The 21514-nt window shown below is 43.7% G+C and overlaps 1 protein-coding gene across 1 annotated transcript in view; it reads left to right on the forward strand.

Moving 5' to 3' along the window:
- The first annotated feature begins 211 nt into the window (after nt 1-211).
- The window catches only part of SYT13 (synaptotagmin 13), a 69386-nt gene continuing 48083 nt past the window's right edge, over nt 212-21514 (forward strand). Inside the window, exon 1 of the mRNA XM_037522405.2 lies at nt 212-255. The gene's annotated coding sequence lies outside the window, so the exon portion shown is untranslated. The remainder of the gene's footprint in view (nt 256-21514) is intronic.

Raw genomic sequence — 21514 nt, forward strand, 5'->3', positions numbered from 1 at the left:
TTAGTCACATGAGCAACAAGGTACGTGCTTAGGGGCCATATCTGTGCAGTGGCTGTGATAGTGGACAGAGGTTGACATTGTGCTCTGGAGGCAAGTGACCTAGGCCCCAGTGTGACTGTCACTTGTTACTATTAGTAATGAGCATCTGCTTCCTCCTTGCCAGGCTCTGTGCATGGGAACTGATGAGTCTGAGGATTAAGGCATCCCAGCACCTCACAAGCATTATCTGAGTGCATCCTTCCCAGACCTTATGAGGTAAGTCAGATTCTTACCACTTGGGGAGGTTAATTTTCTGTGTGAACTTGACCATATTGCCCAGTTGCTTGGTCAAACATCTGCCTGGATATTACAGTGAAGGTATTTTCTGGATATAATTCACACTTAGATCAGGAGACTGAGTATTGCAGGAGTAAATCAGGAGATTGATTAGTCTACATAATGTGGATGGTCTCTGTCTAATCAGATGAAAGTCTTATAATGGAGACTGAGGTCCCCCCAAAGAGGAAGGAATTCTGCCCCCAGACTGCCTTTTGTTCAAGACTGCTGGAATTCCCAATCTGCCAGCTAACCCTGCAAATTTTACATTTTCTAGCCCCCACAAATACACACTCTCTCTCTCTCTCTCTCTCTCTCTCTCTCACACACACACACACACAGTTGAAAACATGTTCAGGGGCTTGAACTGCATAGATCTACTTATACATACATTTTTCCAATAAATATTATCAATATTATCAATGCATGCATGGTTATACCTGCAAATAAGTATTTCTTTTTCACATGATCATTTTTGATGTCCAGTGTTAGTAATACATACAACATCTATTGTGTTTTGTGGTGTATAAGACAATGTTGATGTCGGTACTGACAGAGAGACCTTCCATGTAATAAGTAAATTTACAGTTCGACAAATACAGTCTAATACTGTAAATGTCTTTTCTTCCTTATGATGTTCTTAATAGCAGTTCCTTTTCTCTAACTGTGTTTTAAGAATGCAGTGTATAATGCATATGCAAAATGTGTTAATTGCTGTTTATGTTATTGATAAGGCTTCTAGTCAGCAGCAGGCTATTAGGGAAATTTGGGGGAAGTCAAAAGTGATGTGCTAACTGTGAGGGAGAAAGGTTGCACCCCTAACTCCTATGCTGTTCAAGGGTCAAATAGGGGCCTCTGTGATGGCCTAGGGGTTAAGTCTCAGCACTTATATCACCACCAGGACCTGAGTTCCATACCACCAGCACCCCCTCCGGCCAGGGAGCTAACCCATTTATGGTCAGCAGACCTCTCCTGTCACCTGCTGCTCCCCTCAGCAGTGTATTTCAGTAAATCTGCCTGCTTTCTGCTCGCCACTCAGTCTCTGGTGAGTCCTCTCACCTCCCACCACCCCCGCCCCTTAGCTACTCCCCAGTTCTTCTCTGCAAAAATAAATCTTTTTTAAAAAGTGTCAAATACATATAATATTTATATATATCTGTCTCTCTGTATTTGTGTATATAAAATATATGCACATAAGTGTGTACAGACACATGCATATCTGTAAGACACATATGCACACACATAATAGTACCTATGCAGTAGGATTTGCTGTCAAGAGTGTTCACGACAATGCAATAGACCGGCACGTGGTAGGTGCTCAATAGAAATTATTCGTAAGTGCCTTTTATCTTATAACACTCTGGACAGGACCCATTACCGGTTGCACTGTAGACATCAAAAAATCGAAAGGATAAAGTGTAGAAAATACATTAGACTTATTGGTGGTTTTCCAGGCACTTTGAGAATACACATTTGCCATACCCATGTCAATAAAAATCACTAATTCTCACAGAGTCCCTGCCAGGTGCCAAGCACCTAAACTTTATCTTCTGTTGAAATCCTTAATTGTCACTTCCCAATTTGCAGATGAGAAACCGAGAGGCAGAGTGACTGAGAAATTCACCCAGCTTCTAAGTGACAATCTCTCAGGGAAATCATTTCCCCCTATCGTTATATCATCCAACCATCAGGTTATTTGTTTTCTTTAATAATCCTTTACAAAGCCGCCCATAAGTGAAATGAAATTAACATCAAGTCCATGTGGGGAAATTGAAAACTTAATCATTCCTTTCTTCTCCTTTATTTTTATCTGCTGCTGGTTGCACATATTTGTAATTCAGTTTTGAAACTGTCGTATAATCTTATGTTTTGTTCTTTGCAATTTGGTGCAGGTAATCCTAAAAGAGGATTTTTCATATTATTGTGTATGAATCAAAATTGAATGTAGCTTAAAAAAATTGAATTGTTAATAACTGAGAGCCTTGTGTTCCTTGAAAATATTTGTTGTTAAATGAAAAGAGACTTCAGAATGGCAATACATTTCATTTTTTTCATTCCCCTTCCCTTCATCCTTGTATTCTTCCTGTACATTTCAAATTGCTGTAATCCAGAGATTAACTTCAAAGTATGTCTTTGAGTTATGTTCATAAATGTCAGGTTTTATAGAAAGATTATTTTTGCATGTTTTAATATATTTTTCTCCTTCATTCTTTCTTTGATGTCTGGACTCTATAAATCCAGTTTAATATGACTTTCATTTGTGAGGCTTAACATAGAAACCATTGTGGGCCTCCCTGGTGGCACACGGGGCTAAGACGTAACCTATGAAGCTATCCACAGTCACTGCAGCACAAGTTCGATTCCTGGCCAGGGAGCTACCTGGCATGGGAGACCTCTCCTGTCTCACCCGCTGCTCCCCTCAGCAGTGTGTTTCAGTCAATCTGTCTGTTCTGTTCCCCACACTGTCTCTGGTGAATTCTCTCACCCTGCCCCCCACATCTCTGACCTGTACCCCAATTCTTATATGAATAAATAAATAAATCTTTAAAAAAAAAACATAGAGACCATTGTAAGGCAAACCAAATCTCCTTCTATTTTTCAATGATTGTCTTTTCCTATCAAAACGAACCAAGCCCTCTACTTTGAGGATTTGTGGGGGAAAACGTAGAAATCAAAGCTTAGAGGGTGAGCTCTAATTGCATCTCTGTGCTACCTTTATCTTTGCATCCCCCCTTCTGTGCTTTTGTGTAAGCTGGTAACTTTGGATATTGAAGGGCGAGTATATATTTTTGAATTATAATTCTGTCATGTTTATTTTGAGGTTGGATATAGCAATAGTTCTTTATTGCATGCCCTTTGACTTCTGAACCCTGATACTTTCATATATCTGATTTTTTTCCCAGGCATAGTTACCTTGAACCATTTAAGTAGTTTAGACACTAATTTATATTAGAATAGATACATTCGTAACTGGACTATTAGCACCAATATTTCAATGAAAGACCTAGGATGTTTTTAAATGTCACACTGTCCTGAAATATTGCCCCTCTCTTCTTGATCTCTTACCTTTTTCTCACCCTTATGAGCAAATCTTTGTTCTCTCTCTTTGAGACTTAACAAGACAGCAGCAGAAATGTAACTGCTGTGCTTGAAAGAGTCTGGATTTATTATGCTCAAGTTACAATCCATGCATATTTATTAAGCACCTGCTATGTGCAAAACTTTGTTCTAGTATAAAGATCAGCATGGTCCCCTTAAATATCCGGCCCCGAGGTATTATAGTTTCATGGCCCTAAACATCCTCTGTGTGTGTTTGAGCTCCGTTTCTTTTTCCCCCAAACCCCCAGGCATCCACTCATCTTTTTATTGTCTTCATAGTTTGTCTTTTCCAGGATGCCATACAATTGGAATCATACCTTATAGTCTTTTCAGATTAGTTTCTTTCACTTAGTACTATTTAAGTTCCCTCCATGTCTTTTCATGGCTTAATAGCTCATTTCTTTTTATTGCTGGATAATATTCCATTGTCTGAATGTACCATAGCTTGTTTTTTCATCACCTATTGATGAATATATCTTGGTTGTTTCCAGGTTTTGGCAATTATGAGTAAGGCTGTTATAAACATTTCTGTGCAGACTTTGTATGGACATAAATTTTCAACTCATTTGGGTAAATACCAAGGAGTGTGATTGCTGGATCTTATAGTAAAAGTATGTTTAGTCTTGTTATAAACTGTCACACCATCTTCCAGAGTGGCTGTACCTTTTGCATCCCCACCAGCAATGGATTAGAGTTCCTGTTGTTTCACATCCTTACCGGCATTTGGTGCTGTATGTTGAATGTTAGCCATTTGGGCAGGTACATAGTGCTATCTTGTTTTAATTTGCAGTTCCCTGTGACATAGGATATCGAGCATCTTTCCATATGTTTATCTGCCATCTGTATATCTTCTGTGGTGAGATATCTACCCAGATCTTTTGCTTATTTTTTAATTGGTTTGTTTGTTTTCTTATTGTTGAGTTTTAAGGGTTTGTATATGTTGAATACCAGGTCCTGCATCAAATGTATTTTGCAAATATTTTCTCCCAATCTGTAGCTTATCTTTTCATTCTTTAAACAGTGAAATTCAGGTCTTAGTGCCCATAAAAAATTGTTAATGGAACACAGACACGCTTGTGAGTTTATGTGTGTTTGTGGCTGGTTGCACACCCCATCAGCACAGCTGCCAACGGCATCCAGATGTTTTCCAGCTGCCCCTTAACAGAAAATTTTGCCATGCCCTGATGACAAAGTTTAGGGCATCGTCGCCATTCCCTTCTAACGAGCCCATCATACCCAGAAAAGTTGTTCTCAGGGGCAACAGTTACTGATCAAAAACTCCCTTCTGGAGTCTCTGAGCTGAAGTGCATCCAATTGTGGTCTGAATGGCCACTTTCTTTTTCTCTCATCCAATTACTCTTTTGTGGCTCCGTTTTGACTCCAGAAGTTCCTGCTGAAGGCCTGCTGAGTGGAGAGACCCCACCCAGAGCTGTTCTACTCTTGGGGTTGCTTCCAATGGGGGTTCAGCCCAGTGCTTCCCACTTTCCCAAGCTTCCCGAGCTGAGGGGTGATGCCCCTGGAGGTGCCTCTGTGTCATTACAGGGACATGGAGGCTTGAAAGAAGGCCACCGGCCCCACCCTCCGGTGAGGAGCTCCCTAGTCCTCCACCTCCCAGCCACCCTTGAGCTCTGTTCTGTGTTTGGGGTTGAATTTCCCTCCAAAGTTTTAAGGCTCACACGCTGCAGATTTCTGCCATCTCATTTTCTCCTCCCAATAGCAGTACTCCAGTGTGGGGGTGTGAGATAATTGAAAACAGCTCCGTGTCATTTGCATTTTTCAATTTCCACAGAGCTGCCAGTCTGATTTCTTTCCCCCATATTTCTTGCCTTTTGATTTTTTTCATGCCTTTAACATTTGGTCCTATTTTTTTTTTCTCTTTCCAATAAGTGAAAAGATTATAAATCTAGATAAATGTGGGCAGATGTAGGCTCTTTCCCTTGCTCAGTTTTCATTCCTTAACTATAGTAGTATGGCAACAAGTGAAAAAAAACAGAGACTCACACTCTGGTCTCTCCTCCACTGCCAGTTAATTTTTGCTGGCAGGGCATCGATTTCTTCCCAACTTGCATCTTCAGCTTCCTGTGAAGCAATGGTGCTAAGGTGGTGGGCTGTAGCCTGCCTGGCTCTTGGGTGTTGATAAAGATAATAACAAAGAGTATTAAATTTATTGAGCACTTACTATTTGCTAGGACTTTGCTAATAAGCACCCTTGCATTCAGAGGCCCTGAAAGGAATTCCAGCCAGGGGGCTCTCGGCTCTACCCTGCCCGACCTTGGCCTGGCAGGAATGGGTGGTTGATCATCCTAGACTTTTATTTTTTTTTAAAGATTTATTTATTTGTTTGTTTGTTTGTTTGTTTTATTTATACAAGCACTGGGTACAGTCAGAAGCGCGGGAGGGTGAGAGAATTCACCAGAGCCAGAGCAGGGAGCAGAGCAGGCAGAAGGACCGAAGTACACTGCTGAGGGGAGCAGCGGGCGGCAGGAGAGGTCTGCGTGCCATGTGGGACCCTCCTCCGTGGCCAGGGAGCAGCCAGGGATCGAACCGGCGCCGCAGAGGCTGCGGGCAGCTTCGCAACCCAGCACTCAACCGCTGCGCCACTGGGGAGGCCCTCATCCTAGACTTTTAAATCTGTGGCCTGAGGTCCATCCCCGGCTCTGCCGTCCAGCAGCTGTGAGGGTTTAAGCGTGTCACCTCCACTTCCTGAATTTCATCTGTAAAATTGGACTCATAATAGTACTTATTCCGTAGGGTTGTTCTGAGGGTTGTTGAGAGAACCTTGAACTGTGGTGGCATGGGGGAAGCATCCTGTGAGGACAGGTGCTAGGCGTAGGCATGCCTGTGCCAGTCTGGCTGTGGTGAGTGCTAGCTAGCCCACAGCTCTCTGCTCCCTGCACAATCAGCTGGGCACGAGAACATTCTAGTGAGAGACGAGGTTCTGCCAGCTGAAGTCCCCCACCTGACCCTCCCTCACATGCAATCGTGCACACACAAAATAGCACACTCTTCACGCATCCACATACACATGCACACACTGAATTCATAAAGGATGTGCATTGGGGTTAGTTTCTAAGGATAGCCTTTTCTGTGAAACTGACCCAGTCATCCCAGAGCCTGCCCAGGGATTTAAGCCAAATATATGGGTGTCACCCTCAATTACCCCTTCCTCTGGATTCTGCCCCCAGTCAGCCCAGCAGCAAGTCCTGCCCCCAGCTGGTATCCAGAGGCTCCCCATAATCTTCCAGGCAATGGCCTCTGCATTACCTGCTTCCTGCTCCCCTGCACTCCCTTATTGGAATCAGCATCTTAAAATGCAAATCACTTCACTACTCAAACCCTCTAACGTGCAAGAAAACAGCACAGGGCATCCAGGCAGCCTGAAAGAGCTGCACAGGGTCTGGTCCAGCAACCACAAAGTCCTCTTTCCTCATCGTCACCATTCCGTAGCCCCGGGCATTTCCTGCTGAGCCCTGACCCTGGCCAAGCTCACTCCTGCCTGGGGGATTTTGTGCTTCTTTTCCCTCCATCTGGGGATCTCTCCTCTGACCCCCTCTCTCTTGGACAGATTCTTCTTGGCATTCGGGGCCCTGTTCAAGAGCCTGCCAGGTCCTACTGGGCATCTTATCAGTCTAGTACTGCCCCCTGCCCAGCCACCCCGACTCATGAGTCGGTTGGCTCTGTGCAAAGCATTACCACGCTGAAAACAGGCAATCGACACATGCGTTTCCTTATCGCTTACATCCCCCAAGGGGAACACAAGCCATCTCTCCATTGATCCTGCCAGCAGTGAGTGATCCGCAAATATTTAGTGAATTCTTGAAGACCTTTTGCAAAAGTTCAGGGCTTTTTACATAAGAAGAAAAGGTTTTTTACAGTTAAGCATCTGAAAAACCCAGCATAGGTTTTGAGCAGAAGCTACAGAGTAGGCAGAGTGGGGTGGTAAAGAGCAGTGGTTCTGCTCACAAGGAGGTCAAAGTTCAAATTTAGGAGGTGGCAGGGAGAAGATTGGAAGGGACGAGACTACAATTTAGACCCCTAGCAAGGTTAGGTGGGGGAGAGGTGGGGGGGTCTAACACAGAGGAGACCTGCACCCCCTGCCCAGGCAAAGCCTCAGTGGGCACTGGGCCTGGTGAGCCCCTCTCCCTGCAGGGCGGAACTGCTCTTGAGCGGGGCAACGATACCTCGTCCCCAAATCCTGACCCTGGAGTGTCAGAGGAGAGGATCTGAGAGTTTGTCAGGACCAGAAGGAGGGACACAGAGCAGGCAGCCGGTTGTCAAGCCGGGAGAGGTCTGGCTGTTGCGGGGAGGGGATGGAGAGTGATGTTTGGGGGTCCAGCAGAGGGCGCAGAGTGGCAGCAGATGTGACAGTCGCTTAAAGAAGCATTAGGCAAATCACACCAGCCCTGAATGCCCCATTAGGATGGAGCAGGATGAGGAAGAAAAGTGATGCCCCATGTCTCTGATGGGGAGGGAAGAAGCCTAATTGACTGACCGTGAGAAAACTGACCTTGACATTGGCTGCAGATTGGCAAGTTTTCCAGTCACACTCCCAGCGGGGAGAGGGGTTTTGAGAGTTTAGTTCTATCGGGAGAAACCTGGGCTTGCTGGACAAGAGCAGACTCCTCAGTCCCTTCATGGAACATTCCAATAATGCAAAATGTCGGTGTGGTGAGACTTTGCCACGTGCCAGGCGCTGACCTCATGTTTTACATGTGGTTTCGGCAAAGGTCATTAGAATTCACATTAGCAAGTTTAAGTCAAAAGGCATCTATTAAAGTTTATTTATTAGGAAACTTCTGGATTCTTTGATGGAACCAAACAATCAAGCCTGAACGCTACTCAGGCTCAGAGCAGTACTGAGCATCCTGGGGTCAGCAGAGCCCTAAAAATGCCCCAGCTCACCCCAAGACTGTTTAAATGCCCGCCAGTTGCCACCCATGGTGGGAATGTGCCAAGTCCCTCCGTTTCCCCAGGAGACCCAGCACCTCTCCCCTGTGCTTTGCAGGTCGTCTGGTCGGATCTGATCTGTGGCCACCTTCCCCCGTTGCTCTCTCTCACCTCTGAGTCCCCAGTGAGCGTAGGTGATGGGCAGAAACCAGGCCTCCTGCTTGCACCCTCGCTGCCAAGGAGTCTGGGAAACAGGGTTTCTGGTTGTGCAGCTTCTAGAACACAGGCAGGCCGTCCGGCGGGGAATCAGAATGGATGCTGAGTCTAGCACATGTGCATTTTACATAAAATGCCATTTTATATAAAATGCCTTTTGCATTGTATGGATAAAGAAACTGTGGTAAAAAGGAATTTTTCTTTTCTTTGAATGTTGATGGTCAGCAAGAGCCCCATTCTTCTTGTTTTGGGGAACCTGGGTTCTTTCCCTGTTTTCCCCTAGCTTATAAAAGACCCCAGGTACAGAATGTTCGAGAAAACACCGCCATCACGAAGTCCACCCCAAATCCGGAAGAGGTTCAAGGACATTTCTCCTCCCCAGGCGATGGCAGCCTGCCTTCTCTTTTCTGCGTTTTCTTTCTAAGCCCCCCTCTGCTTTCTGGACAGAGGCTGTATATCAGGATTTTGCTCCTCTCTTGGGACCTCTGACCCCATTTTTATTTGTTGCATCAATTCTTCTGGCTTCCCTTTCATTTCTGTGATGTTTTCTTTTGTGTCTGTAACTGCAACTCCCTGTCTTTCTAACAACAAGATGATTATGATTTCAGATTGAAGTCCTTATGAAATTGCTTCTCAATTCACCCACAAAATTGTTCCCATTTGGTACTTGAAGTGATGCTTCCTCTTCCGCTGACTGGAGCAGCATCACAGGGCACATTTCACACAGACAATTCAGGAGGGAGCCCCCTCCTCTAGTAGAGGAACCCACTTTGATTCAGCCTCAGGCAGGTGTGGCTACAACCACACCCTGGGAAGTTCTTCTCCTGGAGACAGAGGTGGGGCCTAAATTAAGGAGTGCCCTTGAGAACATCATTAATAGCAATACCTTAAACCAAGCAGAGTTAAAGAAGGGAGTTCAGACAGCCCTAAATGAAGAAATCACTCACAGATACAGCCCAGGTTCCAGAGAGTGAATTCAAACCAACAAAAACATTCAGGTTTAAGTTCTAAAATAGATGGTGCAACTGGAGGCTATTGGCGCTACTCGCACAAGGGGTCTTACTGATTTGAGCCAACACAATGCCCCCTGACCCTTTACTTTGCTGTCTACAGAGCACCTGTTATATATGTGTGTGTGGCCCAGATCCCGGCATGTCAGTGAGGCTGCAGTCCCCTTGGGCTAAGGCACGCTGGTCCTGCCCCAGCGATTGGTCCAGAGTTTGACATGTAAACTAGCTCTGGCCAATGGAGTAAGGGAAGCCTCCTACAGGGACTTCTAGGCAGTATTTCCTTCCTGGATAAAAATCCATGGCAGGAGAAAGTCTTTGCTCACGGCTCCTTACTTCCTATCGAGAATATAGATTATGACTCGTGGATCTGAGGCTGCCATCTTGTGACCACGAGGAAAGGCCGAGAGAACCACAGGGGTGTAGACTCAGAGCCCTATCATTTCTTGTGTGAGAAGTTGGGGGTTGGTACATCTTTCCTGTAAATGGCCAGAGAGTAAATATTTTCAGCTTTCCAAACAACCTGCTCACCTCTGCCATTGTAACATGAAAACCACCACAATACATAAATGAATGTGCTCACTAGGCCCCAATAGAACTCGATTTATAGTCAGTGAATTTTGAACTTCAAGTAATTATCACATCACAAAATATTTATTTTTAAATTTTTTTTTCACCTATTCAAATTGTAAAAATATCTTTAGCTACTGGGCAATACAGAGATGGGTGGCAAACCACATTTGGCCCCTGGGCTGCCACCTCTCAGTGGGTTTTCAGTTACTGATGTTAAATGCCTTCTAGACTATTCTAAGTTATCCACCATCCCATTTCACAGATGTCAAAACTGAGGTCCAGAGATGTGGCACAGCTTGCTATTATCCCCTCCCTGCTACAACACTTCCTGCTCACTCACACACCATTTGTGGCTCTTTTTCATCTGGGCTGTAACATTTTCCTTCATGTATGTGAAGCACACACAAGCACCTTACATTATTTAATCCCCAGCAATTGTGCAGTAGATATTACTAGACCCCCTGGACAGAGGAGGAAATGGAGGCTCCACGAGGGCTGTGCCCAGGCCTGCTTCATGGAGTAGTAGATGGAGCACACGTCACCTCCACATGTCACCTCCTCCCGTGCTCCCTGACCCACCCCTGGATGAACCCTAATGAAGACAATGTTTCCCCTTTCTTTAGGCCACTGAGCATATTCAAGGAAACCCGAGCAGAGCACCCGCCGACATTTCTTTTGGTTTCTGAAAAGTTTTGCTCAGTGAAAGGATGAGGTGCTGTTCACCATACTGACCACTAGTGGGCAGCAAGAGGCCATGTCTCCGAAACTGCTTCCCTTTTCCTTCCGTTTCCATTGAATTCCTTCACAAGTCATAGGAAACGTGTGGGAAGACTTTGTCTAGGTCTTTTATTCCAATATCCTCACTTTTCTGATGGGGAAAGAAAGGAATCCTACGAGACTCAGTCCGCCTCCCTAGGGTCAGATATTGGAAATCGCTGTCAACAATGTGAACTGAATATTCACTGCCCAGGTGGTGGAGGTGGAGCAGTGGGCAGGGAAGACATGGTCCTACCCACGCTGGGCTTGCTTTCTAGCGGGCAGCAGCAAATGCTTGCAGCAGGCAAATGATGAGAGATGGTGGGAGGAGTGAGGAGAGGGACAGGTGCTGTGTGGACACGGCCCTTCCCCAAAGAGCTGGGCTTAGAATTCCAGGGATAAGGAACCACAGAAAGAAGAGAGTTTGACTTTGGCTGAACTTGGCAAATCAGCAGCATGACGGGGTGGAAAAGGAAGGCGAGGTGATGACACGAAGTAGCTGAACTGCGCACGAGGTACCAGGTGAGGCGTTAGGTGCATTATCTCCTTGTATCGCTGCCACAGATCTATGAATTGCTTACTATCATTACCCCCATTTTACAGCTTCAAAGCAGTTAACTATTGGCTGAGGTCACAGCCTAGAAGGGATCTCGCTGGGATTTAAGCCAGGGTCCCTCTGCCTCCAACACCTTATAGTGACATGTATGTTTTAATGAATACAAAATTAATGTTTACTGACTTAATGATTCCCAATATCTGACCCTCAGAAAACTACTTGATCCCTGTGGATCAAGGCTGGAGAAGGCAGATGAGTGACTTAACACTGGGCTGACATTCCAGGCTCCGGGGAGATGTATAAAGCTGCCTGTACTGTCCTGACCCTCTGCAATAGCAGCTCTGCCTTGTAGAGCTACCTTGTGACTTTTGATGAATGAAGTTGGTCCTGGAGCAGGGGGCATGTTTTTAATGGCTCAGGCCTGTGGTCTTGTCATTTTGGGGGTGGGTTTCAAGAGGAGGGAGGATACAGGCCAGATCTGGGGCTCTTCAGCCTCCTACACTCAGGCTTTTGCATCACCACATCGAGTGCTAGCTCATCTCCCTGGCCTTCATGGCATAGCCCCATTACCCCAAACCTGCCTCCAACACTCTCTCCAGGCCTCAAGGTGTCTCCTACCCCTGCTCATTCTCTCTCCTAATCTGCATGAGTCTAGCATTTGTTCATTGAACTAACACACAACATTTGGAGTTAGAAAATCTAGGCTCAAGTCCCTGGCCCACCTTGGCAGGCTGTATGGCCTCACACATGTCACCACACCGCCTTGAGCTACTCTCACCAGGCCTGGGGTTAGCCCCAGGACTGCAATGGCAAATGATCCCAACCCTCCAAGAACTGCTGGTTCCTGAAGAGCTACCTTTGTCTCCACCCAGAGCCCCAGACGTCACCTTGTTTCATCTTTATGAGAACATCATTCTAAGAGCCTTCCTGTTTCAAAGATGATCTTACAGGGCTGATCACATCTCAGTCCCTGATTGCGTTCCTTTTCCCAGTTGTTTGACATTGACGTGTGAAATAGAATTCTTTCATCCCTTTGTACCTTGGTCGCCTGTGTTGTTTCATTCCTTCCTTCTCCAAGGAGATGGCACACCTGCCGCACTGGGACCTGAGGTCTGCACAGGAACACCCCATGGCCTTACACCCCAGCCCGTGCTGCTCTCTTCACATCTCTGTGCTCATAGCTCCTCCCATGGACTGTCAGTTCCTTGATGAAAAGCCTGCTTCTTCTTCTTTGATCTCTGGTGGGGGCTGAGGGAGGCACACAGAGACATATGGAAACCAATGCTCGCAGGCTGCCGGCTGAGGGAGAGAAGGAAGGAATGAGTGGCTGATCCCAGGGCCAGGTTTGGAGATGAAATCTAGGTCCTAAGAGGTGGCAAAGCAGATCTTTCACTCTGTTCAAAGTTGGACAATCCACTTTGACGGTTGCTTCTCTAACAACCCAAGTACTGAGCCAAGAAAATGCAGGTCTAAGAATGAGCCCCAAGCCCCCCGGGAGATGAATTCTCAGATGCCCAGAGCACCTGTGAGCAAAGTGGGGCTGAAACCCCACCCACTCTTACCAGTGACGCTGGCACATTTCTTCATCTTGTCTGGACTACTATTTCTTAACCTAAAATGGGGAGATCCCTTCACAGAGATTGTTGTGAGAATGAAATGGAATGATACACAGAAAGTCAGCCTCTTCCCAGACAGCAGCCTATGGCCTCTGCCATTACGACTCTGTGCATCACACACCAAAAAAACTTTAAAGGAGGACATGGAAAGCAAAATTCTCCCCAAGTTAATATAAAATATAATGTAGGCCTATCATTATATAATTCTTCTCTAGAGCAAGGAAAATAATTTCAAAAGTCAGATGGAAGAATAAATATTCAAGGATAGCCAAGAAAAATTTTGAAAAGTAATAGGGAGGAGGAACTTGAGCTAGGAAATATTGAAACTTAGATCTAAAGGTGCTGCAATAAAAATGAGTCTGATGTTGGCACTAAAATACGCAAATATATCATCGGCTCAGAATAGAGAGTCCCGGAATAGACCCTAGTGTACTTGAGAACACAATGCATAATAAAGGTGACATTTCAGTTCAGTGCGTTGAGCAATTTATTTACTCAGTGGTACCGGCATGACTGGCTCTGCACCTGGACTGAACAAAGTCAGGTCCTTTCTGAACACCATCTAATAATAAATTCCAGATGGATTATAAACTTAATGTAACAACTAAAACTTTAAACCATTACATAAAACACAGGCATGGGAATTACCTAATTAGGTAAGGTATGGCGCCAGAGTCATAAAGAAGACAGACAGATTTAATTAATATTCTATGTGATATCACAGAGTTGGAAAACAAAGATTATGCTGGGAGGACATATTTATAACAAATGCTAGAAAAAAGGGTAATCTGCATTGATTTCTTACAAATTGAGGAGAAAACGATAAGTAGCCCAATCGAGGCAAAGGAGAATGGCATTTTCAGAAATACTTTGGAACAGGTATTCAGAGGACCCCCTTGGTAGCCAGAAATGCTTGAGAGAGTGTACAAAGACATTTGTAAAAGCATGATTGGACTGGCAGTACAGTCAAGGGGACAAAGAAGGCAAAACTACGAGAAAAAGGGAACCAGAAGGTAAACTAGAACAACCATATGCCCAGCCATCCCCTTCAGGATGTGTATCCAACGGAATGGATACCAGGATCTTGAAGCCTGCACCCCGTGTTCATGCAGCATTATTCACAATAGCTGGGCTGGGAGGTTCCGAGGATGCTGGCTGAGGACATGCTCAGGGACACTATTTACCCACAAGCAGGGCCTGCCCAGCGCCGTGGTCAGGGCCAAGATCATGGATGCCCTGGGCCAGCACTTTGCACCACGGTACCTAGTACCTTCAGGTCACTTTGTGCCACTGGTGGGGCCAGGCTTTATGAAGAACAGAACTGGCTGTCCCGTCAGCCCCAGAGCCAGAAGTTGGCCACCCTCTTCTCCTCCCTCCCACCCCTTCTGCCTGTGACTTTCTCTCATGTGGCAAATACACCCAGGTGGTGTAAGAGCCAGATCTCTCTCTAGGATTGGTCACAGGCTTCCCCAAGCTGTAGGTATGCAGTTACAGCTGCAGCCGGGTGTTGTTTAAGGTAAATAGGCTTTGTTTCCAGTGAGGCAGATTCTGGTATTCCTGTGCAATCGTCCTCAACCTTTTTATTGTAAAAAGAGAACCACCTCACTGTGCAGTACTGAGAAGGGACTGGAGGCCCATGTGGCCTCCAGGAGTTGCTGGTCAGATGCCCTGCACACCCTGCTGGTCTCCAGATTTGTGTCAAGATCCATTTTGGTGTTGTTTTTTAAAAGAAAATTATTATTGTTATTATTATTATTTCATATTAATAATAATAATAATAACTTCATTATTATTATTATTATTATTATTATTATAGTCTAAACTCAATAAGACAGAGGGAAAAGTTAAACACAATGTAAGTAGGAAAGAAATTAAGACAAAACCAGAAATCAGTGCACAGAAAGTATAATACAGTAGAAGAAAATCAGTGAAACCTGATATTTCTTCAAAAAGGTTAATAAAATGTATAAACTTCAGGCAAGCTGACCAAGAACAAAGAGAGAAAACACAAATTACTAGTATAAAACACAAAAAAGAGCACCTTTTACAGATTTTACAGAGCTTAAGAATATATAAGGGTGTTAAAAAATTTTTTGTTGAATCAGTATTTTAAATTTCAGTGAAATGGACAAGTCTCTTTTAAAAATAATAAACTTGCCAAAGGAACAAATAGAAAATTTGTAAGTAAATCAAATCTGTTCATAAGAAATCTTCCCAGGAAGAAAACTCTGGGTCAAAATGGTTTCATAGAAGTATTCTTTCATATATTTAAGGAAGAAATAGTAATAATCTTCACAGACTCTCCTAGAGAATAGAAAAAAAGGGACAGTTCCCAATTCCTTTTATGAGACTAAAGATACTTGGATACAAAAACCCGAATTGGAAGTTACGGTGGAAAAAACATAGACAATTCGTTTTTATAAATACACAAAATCTTAAAATAGTATAAAATGTATAAAAAGACAAGAGGGATTTATTCCAGGTATTCGTGATTAGTTAATATAAAAAATTGATCTGTATAATTCAACACATCCCTCAGATCAGAGAAGGAAAAAAAATACGACAACCTTGATTGAAGCATTAAAAATCATTGGATAAGGGCCTCCCTGGTGGCGCAGGTAGTTGAGCGCCGCACTGTGAAGCTGTCCACAGCCTCTGCAGTGTGGGTTCGATCCCGTCTGGCCGGCAAGGGTCCCACAAGGCGCAGCAGACCTCTCCTGTCGTGCCCACTGCTCCCCTCAGCAGTGTGTTTCGGTCAGTCTGCCTGTTCTGTTCCCCACTCTGTCTCTGGTGAATCCTCTCACCCTCCCGCACATATGGGCTGTACCCTGGTTCTTGTATAAATAAATAAATCTTTAAAAAAATCATTGGATAAAATGAATACCCATTCATAATAAAAAATAACTCCTATCAAACTAGGAATAGAAAGGAACTCCCTTAATTCATAGTCTAGCTACAAGAAACTTATAGAGAATATTATACTTAACAGTGAATTATTGAAAGCTTTCCCCTCTGTGATCAAGCACAAGACAAGAATGCATGCTGTAATCACTTTTATTCAAACTTGTATCATATGCAACAGTACACCAATGATATAAGGCAAGTGAGTGAAATAAATGATGTGCTAGAATGTAGATCATTCTAAAGATAGATAAGCTGTTAGAACTAATTACTAAATTTAGCAAAATCATTGGATTCAAAGCCAATATGAAAACTCAGCTATATTTCTATGTGCCAACTGCAACAAAGAGAACACAAAAATTTTTTTAAGTGGAACCTTTTACAATAGCACCACAGAACATCCAATATCTAGCAATAAATCAATAAAAAGCATGCAAGGCCTTTTCATTGAAAACCAGAACATATTACTCAAATAAATTTTAAAAACTATGACTCACCAGAATGAGCAAAATTAAAAAGGTGGACAAAATCTGCTGGAGTGACCAATACATGTATCCATTGCCACTGTGAGAAGATTCAACTACTTCGGAAAACTTTTTTGTCATTAGCTACTAAAACTAACAATCATTGATCCAGCAGCCCAGCAATTCCCTTCCTAGGTATTTGTTTCCTAGTTTGATAGGACAAGGATGTTATTAACAACACAATTAGTAGGAGCAAAATAGGAAAGTCCAAACACCCACTATTAAAATGCATTAATAAATTGTGGAGGAGTCATTTCCTGTGGATTATGCCATAGCAGTGAGAATCAATGAACTCTTGCTATATGAAATAGCTTAGATTAAGTTCACCACATGATCAAGAACTGAGGAAGGAAAATGCAAGAATTGAGGAAGAAAGGGAAAATGGCTCCAGATTGGGGGAACCTAAAGAGAATAATAACCAAATGCAGTGAATTAGATTGAATTTCACATTTTTAAAAAGCTCTCGATACTGGGGCCTCCCTGGTGGCGTAAGGGGTTAAGACACAACCTATGAAGATCACCGCAGCCACTACCGCACAAGTTTGATCCCCAGCCAGGGAGGTGACCCATATGGCGCAGCAGACCTCTCCTGACTCGCCCGCTGCTCCCCTCAGCAGTGTATTTCAGTCGATCTGCCTGTTCTGTTCCCCACTCTGTCTCTGGTAAATCCTCTCACACCCCACCTCTGGCCTGTACCCCAGTTCTTGTATGTATAAATAAATAAATCTTTTTTAAAAAAAAAGCTATCAATACTTTTTGAGGCTGGTTGGAGAAGTTTGAGTTGTGCTATATAGCGGATGAAATTGTCGAATTGATCTCAGTCTTTCCAGAAGTGGTAATATTAATGGGTCATATTGGAAAATACTCTATTCTGGGGAGGTGCATGCGGAGTGTTTAGGGGTGCATGCGATGAGGTTTGCAAGCTTACTTTTGTGGTAAAGGGGAAGTGTGTGGGTATTTATATACAGAGAACTGAACCCAGAGAAGCAAATGTTAGCAGTCATCAGTCATCTAGGTGAGAAAGATACATGAATATGACGGTATGACTCTTAACTTTTTAGGAGAATTTTTTCTAAAATTTTCTTTTTTTCTAAAAAAAAAAAAAGGAAACATGAATGCAGTGCCTACCAATTATAGAAAATGTGTGAATTAAAACATAAAGAAAAAAGGAATTTTGAAAATCCCCATAAACTTTTTATGATTATAACCTGAAAAGAAATTGCATCAAAAGAGAATGTCTGTTATCCCTGTGTTTGTTCAATATTGTTTAATATTAAATTGGAGGTTCTGTCACACAGTAATAAAAGAAAAAGAAATAAAGATTGAACAGGAAGAAACAAAATCATCTTCATAGAAGACCCAGGAGAATCTAGAGACAAATTATTGAAACTAAGAGAGTTTGGCCAAGATTGCTTGCACATAAAATCAATCAGCAAAAATAAAATGTGTTTCTTTATCCTAGCAGCATCCAGCTAGAAAAAGTAATCTTAAAAAGATTGCATTTATAATGGCAACAAAAATAAATCTAACAAAAGATTTATAAGACCTCGATGCGCGAACAGTAAGACTTTATTTAAAAAAACATGAAAGAAGACCATAATAATAGAGAGATAAGCTGTGTTCATAAATGGCAAGATTCAACATCATAAATATGTCAGTTGCTTCCTAATTATTCTAAATGCAATTCAATTTCAATCAAAACCTTCAAAGAGTTTTTATTGGCTTTGAAAATACATATGGAAGAGCAAGAATAGCCAAGACAGTTTGGAAGTGAGTGGAGTTTGTCCTGGAAGGGATTAAGACTTAAATAGAAAGTCAATGTATACAGAATAAAAACCTGGATCCATGAGGAAAAGTCGTGAACCCGGAAACATAGATGGAAGCTTTATATCCCCACAAATATGGCAAGTTTACAGTTGTCTGTATGGCATTACAAATCGATATGAAGAGGACAGGCTAGTTGATTAATTGATTATGTTAATGGGAAAAAATAGGTCCCCACCTTCTACTTGAAGACATAAACTCCAGGTGGATTAATGACTTCAATGTGAAAAAACAATTAAAACTTCTAGAATAAAATATAGGAGGCTATCTTTATTGCTTCAGACTTGGAAAGGTTTTCTGTAGCAAAACGCAAAAAAGTACAAGCCAGGAGGAAAAAATTGATGAATTGGACTATCTTCACATTAAAAATATTTGTGAACCAAAAGTCACCTCAAGAAAGTGAAAAGCAGACCTCCCTGGTGGCACAAGGGGTTAAGCATCAGCATGAGGAAGCTATCAGCAGCCACTGCAGCACGAGTTCCATCCCAGGCCAGGGAGGTGATCCACATGGCACAGCAGACCTTTCCTGCCTCACCTGCTGCTCCCCTCAGCAGTGTATTTCAGTCAGTCTACCTGTTCTGCTCCCCACTCTGTCTCTGGTGAATCCTCTTACCCCCGGCACCTCTGGCCTTCACCCCAGCTCTTGTATGCATAAATAAATAAATCTCTAAAAAAATAAAGTGAAAAGGTATCAGTCACTGGGGGAGATCTGGGCAGACCCAGAGTGAGGATCACTCATGGGATAAACAGTTTCGGTGAAGTCCTAAGAAAAAGACAAGCTCAATAATAAAATGGAAAGAATCCTCAGCTAGGCCATCTGTCCCTGCCTGGGTCACAAACCTGGTGCGTGGAGCCCTGAGCCCTCCCCACCATGTAGCAGCAGAGGGCAGGTAGGACCTGGTAAGCTTATTTGTGAGTCTTGGGAACTGAGATGTGGCTGCTCCTGTTAACTGGATGTGAGAGCACCAGGGCCTGCTCAGTCTCTACCTCTGATGGGGGCTCAATGGCACCAAGAGCTGTTCTTTGTCTTTTCACTTTTCTCCCCATCTCTTTCTTCATCAGAAAGGCGCCCAGCTCCTCCCCAAACCTGGCACTTTATTAGGGGTCTGTAAGTAGAGGTGTTGGGGGAAACGGATGTCCTGAACAAACTCCACAAATAGGTTCTCTGGACTGCACCCCAACCCCAGACCAAAGACACTAAGGACTACAAATCCCATAATGTCATCACAACTGAAGGGAGGATTACTGGGAACTGAGGGTGGAGTTAAGCAGCCATGTTTTGTACATAACCGGACATGTGGGCCTTGGGGGTCCTTGGTTTTTTGCCGGCTTTCCGCATGCTATTGGGGTCCCAGCTCAGCGGAACTGATAGGACGCATTCACCAATTTATCTGTCTCTTTTTCCCTGAGTCATCCCTTCCTTCATTTTCCCCTTTTTGTAGCTAAACCCTTTATTACCCTGTTTGTGTATGCCTGCAATTGAATCTCATGATAAGTATCTTTGAAGCTCGCGGATGAGGATCCACTGTCAGGCCAACCCATTTCATGTTGGGGTTGCCCTGTAACAGCTGGATGACTAAGATATGCTATGTGTACTTAAGGTGCCCTCAACCTGGTAAAGGGAGACAGATAAGCCACAGTGAGCCCCTAAGTCAGTCTTCTCATGTGAGGTAGATGGTTAGCATCTCCCCTTTTAGAAAAGCCCCAAAGAGGACTGACACCAAAGGAGGCTGCAGGACGGAGGGCAGTGTAAGCAGAAGCTGCCATAGGATGCACGTTCCTAAGAGTGTGAAGCTGGGGGCTGGGCTTCTGAGACTGTTCACCCCAGTGGGTTTTCCAGAGTGAGGCCAAGGGGTGCAACTTGAGTAAGGCCTAGTCAGTGGGGTGAGGCTTTATTGAAGTCAGCAGCTCCTGACATCTGCCTTGCCGGAGAGGGTCCTATCTGAGAAGAGAAGGTTGATGGTCCACGACTGGGGAGCAAGTCAGAGGAGCCATCGAGGGATACCAGAGAGGAGGGCAGTGCTGTCCAGGAAGCCTTTGTTTTACGCTCATTAACCAGCCCCACAGGCACGAGGAGTGGGGCCTGGCAGCCAAGGGGTGTTTATAAACTGAAGCAAACTGTTATTTTATGACTGAGGATGCAGGCAGGAAATCAGTGTTTTATGGCTCGCTAAACATCATTTAACAATTAAACTCAATTAGAGACTCCATGGCCCTCCACAGGCTCAAAGCATTAAACATTCTCCCTCATGGAGAAACACCTCTGCCAAGCTCTCTAAGCTACACTTTCTACCTCACAGTGGGAGCAGGAAGGCCCATGGGAATTGCTTTATTGACTTAGTTTTCTGTTTTTCCAGAAAACAAAGATTCTGCAATTCTTTTGCCTAGAAAAAAAAAATGAAAAGAAAGACCTACTCTGCCAAAGGAGTTAAATAAAAGGTTGGAACATTATAATATCAATTGCATAAACAATATAGTTTTTACAGTGTTTAGGGTGATCACACTCAGCCTCCCCATTGGTCCTCATCACAGTCCCCAAGGAAGCAGGAATCATCACCCTCGTTAGGCATTTGAGGAAACTGGAGTTGAAAAGTTGGAGCCCTTCACTAAAAGGAGGCAGATAAAGTAGGTTAGCTGGTTGGTTATTTAGAACTCTTTCAGTTGCAGGTAATAGAAAATTATTTTAAACTGGATAAGACAAGGAAAGAAAATGTAATGTTTCATATGACCAAGGCTGGGGTCTCTTCAGGACTATCTAGATCTAGGACTTGGCGTTTCTCTTCATCTCTGGGTCCTGCTTTCCTTTTATGGTATCCTCTGCACATACAGATATACATTATTCTTACAGCCATACATCCTGGTAGGAAGGATTTCTTTTTTCCCTTTTGTTCCCATAAAAGTCCCAGAATTTAATCTTATTGGACCAAGTGTCTCTCTTGGACCACTAACTGTGCCCAGGGGGTGAGATAAGCTGACTGCCCAGGCCTGTGATTGACCATTCATGAAGTCACTGGGGTCTGCAGTGACATTTTGGAATCTTCCAGTGAAAAGACTAGCTGCTTTGTCCATGATGATGAAACCAGGATCACCAGCAAATAAATTATGCATATGGCTCCCCATTGACTTTTAATTACTTCATTCTAAAAAATGAGTAAGCTCCCAGAGAGAAAAGAGAAAAAAATTACAACATGGAAGAGAAAGTTTAAGATAAATATATGGTAAAACTGACACTAAAAGAAA

The sequence above is a fragment of the Talpa occidentalis genome, unplaced genomic scaffold (assembly GCF_014898055.3).
Source record: "Talpa occidentalis isolate TD23 unplaced genomic scaffold, MPIMG_talOcc4v2.1 talOcc4.3, whole genome shotgun sequence".
Lineage (NCBI taxonomy): Eukaryota > Metazoa > Chordata > Mammalia > Eulipotyphla > Talpidae > Talpa > Talpa occidentalis.